Below are 5,000 nucleotides of genomic sequence, written 5' to 3' on the forward strand. Positions count from 1 at the left end.
GCCTTATGGTCTCCTGCAGTCTCCTGTATTATGTTCTTATGAAAGAGTGTAAATCTGGGTCATTCTAAGAAAATACACACCAACTTCGTTTTTTTTTTTTGCGCATTTTATTCTCCTTAATGCAGGATCACGTGACGAGAGAGTTAATAGAAGATGAGATATTGGTGCCACAACCAATTGTTTCAGCGCTAACTATATGGTTTTCTTTGTCTATTCTGTTCTTTGATCATTCTGTTGGTAAACCAGTTTTTACCTATTTCCTTTTCAAACCTAAATTTCTCCAACTTAAATCCATTACAGGAGTTAAACAAGATGAGATAAAGTCTCTTCTTTATAAAGAAGACCTCACGGAGAAAGAGAGAATAGTTTAGTAGTTAAAAAAAGAGCAAACGTGTCAATTTGTATGGGAGGGATTAAAGAGAATTTAGATTACAAAAATGAAGCACACTTACACATAAATGTACTGTATCAAAGACGACAAAAAATACATTGAGCTTGAGAATACAAATTTATGTTTATATTTGAAATTGTACAATAATGAATATATACGAGTTCTCTTAGACTCAAACTACAAAGCTAAATATCTACTTCCATATTCAGAAATCACATTGTCTAACTACTAATACTTATATGGAGATATATAGCTCTTTGTGAGGGCGTATATTTCTTAATAAAGGAAAAAATGTACAGGTAGGGACTTCAATGGAATTTATAATGAATGTAATATAGTTCTATATTGTTTTACAACAATGTGGCCACATTATGACTTTTAGACATCTAACTTATTGTAGATTTAATTCCTTTCTTCTTATGAGTTTTCCAAAGGTGGTCGTAGCCAGGCATTTTTCCCAAGGTCGCTATGCTCGTAGAGGAATAGGTTGATAGTAATAGGATATACAATGAGATATTTATCATAAACAGCTTTAAACACTAATGGAGTCCTTGTCATGGACAGAGATCTGTGGCTGTGGTCACATGAAAGAGAAGTTTGGGGGCCACTGTTTAGAAAAAATAAATAAATAAATAAATAAAATTAAATAATAAGAAAAGTCTTGGCTATGATAGAATACCCAAAGGCGTCAAATATGTTCATTTCGGAAGTAAAGGAGTAATCAAAATAATTCAGCTAAGATTTTTTATCGCCCAGAGATTCCACTAATCCGAATTATATCGCCTGAATCTTGTTCCTCTAAAAAAAAAAGAAAAAAAAAAGAAAAAAAATCGTCTTTTTCGGAAATAATTGCTCAACTCAGTTTTGTTTCCTACACTTTTTTTTTTTTTTTTTTTTACTGTTTCTTTGATACGCATATTAGAAGACTGGTAGTCCCTTCCTTTACTATTTCCTTGACTATTATAGCTTTCAAAAATAGTACAAGAATATAACCCACTCATTCTCATTGTCCTCCTTTGTTCGCCTTGTTACACTCCCACCTCACTTACTGTTTGTAGTTTATAACTCATTAAAGATTTTAATATAGCTAACTCCAAAATATTCAATTTCATCTTGAAGCCTTCCCCTGGGCAAGGGAGGCTTCACTCGGCTCTGTTTTCCTCATATTCTTCAGTTTCAGTCTCCCGAAGGCCTCTTGAAGGCCACCTGGAACCTCCTTCGTGTTTTCTTCGTCATCATTTGACCCAAACTTCTTCCAGAAGCTCTCTGGCCTCTGCCAAACCAACTCGTCTTTGTCTTCTGTCTCTCCTTCCTACTCCTCCTTCCCATCCCCTTCCACCTCCTACTCCCCTTCCTCCTCCTCCTCCTCTCCCTCCTCCTCTCCCTCCTCCTCCTCTTCCTCCTCCTCCTCTTCCTCCTCCTCTTCCACCTCCTCCTCTTCCACCTCCTCCTCTTCCTCCGACTTCCGGAACTATTGTCTCTCAAATTCCCCCTCCCTCTTCGTATCTTGACCACCTCTTCATTCACTGGAATCTCAATTTACTACCACCTATTCTTAAGTAACTCCCCAATTCCCACACCTACGCACACCTTCCTTATCTCCTTATCTCCCACTACCTCACATCCCACTTTTTCGGCCCTGCTCCCTTCGTGGGAGTGCCGTCGCTCCCACGCGAGTCCGGAGAAGGCCCTCCGTCCCGCCCTGGGGTTCGCCGCCTCTATATGCAAAACCACGATTTCTTCGGCTCTTCGAGAAGAACCAAGAGCACCCGGAGGCTACCATTCGGGCTTCGTCTCCCCATTCCAGGATTCTCCTCTAGTTTCCTGACTCTGATCACCACATCTCAACTCCTCCTCCTCAGCCTCCTCCTCTTCCTCTTCCTCTTCCTCTTCCTCTTCCTTGTCCTCGTCGTCCTTGTCCTCCTCCTCCTCCTCCTCCTCCTCTTCCTTGTCCTCGTCGTCCTCCTCCTCCTCATTATCTTCCTCCTCTTCCTCATTATCTTCCTCCTCTTCCTCTTCCTCTTACTTATCCTCCTCCTCCTCTTCTTCTCCTCCTCTTCCTCCTCCTCCTCTCCTTCCTCCTCCTCCTCCTCCTTCTCCTCCTCCTTGTCCTCCTCCTCCTCTCCTCTTCCTCTCCCTCCTTCTCTTCCTCCTCCTACTCCCCCTCCTCTTCCTCTCCCTCCTTCTCTTCTTCCTTCTCCTACTCCCCTTCCTCTTCCTCCTCTTCCTCTTCCTCCGCCTCCTCCACTTCCTCCTCCTCCTCCCCCCTCCTCGTGTTCCTCCTCCTCCTCCTCCGCCTCCTCCTCCCCCTCTTCCTCCCCCTCCTTGCCTTCCTCCTCCTCCTCCTCCTCCTCCTCGTCTTCCTCTGCTCCCCCCTTTTCCTCGATATGCTTCATTATCCGCTTTTCCTCCTCTCCACCTTCGGTGCTCGTCCCTCCACCACCTCCACCTCCACCTCCACCCCTTTTTCTCGACGCATTTCCGCCGAGTTGTGTCGATCTCGCTACACCTGCTGACATCGTCTGCCTCTTGTCCTCCGTCTGTCTCGTATTCCCCCATCATGACTTGGTATGACCTGGCTCCTGATTCTCCTGACCTTCTCCCTTTCCTCACGTGCATCTCTCCCTCTTGTCATTACCGAAATTTCCAGACACACGCGAACGCGCGCTCGTACACACACACACACACACACACACACACACACACACACACACACACACACACACACACACACACACACACACACACACACACACACACACACACACACACACAGTGTCGCTGCGATGTGAGTCGTTACTCCAACTCTCATGGGCGGGGAGTTTGGGTGTGTGTGTGTGTGCGTGTAAGGTCACAGCATTACCCATAGATCGGTCATATATGAGCTCTCTTCCGGGAGGGTAGTAGCTGTCGATCACGAGTCCAACACGTGTTCAAAGACCATGGTGAAACACACACACACACACACACACACACACACACACACACACACACACACACACACACACACACACACACACACACACACGCACACGCACACGCACACACACACACGAATCATGAAAGGAATGGAAATCCTAGATAGGAATGATTTACTAAAATGGGACAATGGAAAAACAAGAAGACACAAAAAGAAACTCAGAAAGGATAACTGATAGAAAAGATCTGAAAAAATAGCTTCCCACATAGAGCACTGGATACCTGGAATAATCTAGATGTAGAAACAGTGTGTGCAAACACTATTCAAGATTTTAAGAAAAAACTTGATGCTCATAGATACAAAGACGGTCACCACAAGCATAGCTCCCTTCCCGTATAATACAACTAGGTAAATACAACTAGGTAAATTCACATACACACACACACACACAATGTCGCTGCGCTGCTCCAACTCTCGTGGGCGGGGAGTTGGGTGTGTGTGTGTGCGTGTAAGGTCACAGCATTACCCATAGATCGGTCATATATGAGCTCTGAGCTCTCTTCCGGGAGGGGAATATCTGTCGAATTCAACACGAGTCCAACACGTGGTCCAAGACCATGGTGAATCACACAAACACACACACACACACACACACACACACACACACACACACACACACACACACACACACACACACACACACACACACACACACACACACACACGAACTCATTATATCCTTCTCCTATTCTCATATGGATCTCTTCTCCCAAAGCCTCTATCGCTCCTGAGACGCGTCCATCGCCTTCCACATCGTTCTGGTCCCCGCAGGGCTCCTCCAGAGGTTATACCGCAGAGCCTAACCCAATTTAGCCCTTGTTTGAGTACTCATTCTTTCGCGTGCTCATCACCCAATAAAACCAACCCCTGAATCTGCCTTAAGATGTCAGGTCAACCCCGTAACATAAGTTTTTCCCAAAATTCTTCACTCAATGTGTGTAGGCTGGGTGTAGGATTGAACGATTTGTTATGGAGAGGGTTTTTGAAATGGGAATGAAGTCATGTGCCGAGAGTTAGTATTATGATGAAGAGGAATCCAATCAAAGTGTTTGTTTATCTGTTCCATATCTGTCAGGAACTAGGTGTACTTTCAACACCATCACCATCATCAACATCATTATCATCGTCAACACCACCTTCACCAACAACACCACCACCAACAACAGCAACACCATCACTATCATCACCACCATCACCATCATCACTATCATCACCACCACCGCCAACACCACCAAAAACAACATTAACACCATTATCATCACCACCACCATCATCATCACCATCATCACCACCATCAATCACAATCACCACCACAACCATCGCTACTATCACCACCTTCACCACCACCACTGTCAAACTCGACATCACCAACACCACTACTAGCACCAACACCACCACCACCATCACCACCATCACCACCATCACTGCCACGCGAAGAATCTTAGCCCCAGCGGCAGTTATGTAATTCTTCTGCTCTCTGACTTCTCGAGTCTTGCCGCCGATATCTCGCTTGTCGTTTCCCTCTTTGAACCCCCCCTCCTCGCTCTCTCTCTCTCTCTCTCTCTTTCTCTCTCTCTCTCTCTCTCTCTCTCTCTCTCTCTCTCTCTCTCTCTCTCTCTCTCTCTCTCT

The sequence above is a fragment of the Oratosquilla oratoria genome, chromosome 35, assembly GCF_046742065.1.
Source record: "Oratosquilla oratoria isolate Oo_2021 chromosome 35, ASM4674206v1, whole genome shotgun sequence".
In the NCBI taxonomy this organism is placed as follows: Eukaryota; Metazoa; Arthropoda; class Malacostraca; order Stomatopoda; family Squillidae; genus Oratosquilla; species Oratosquilla oratoria.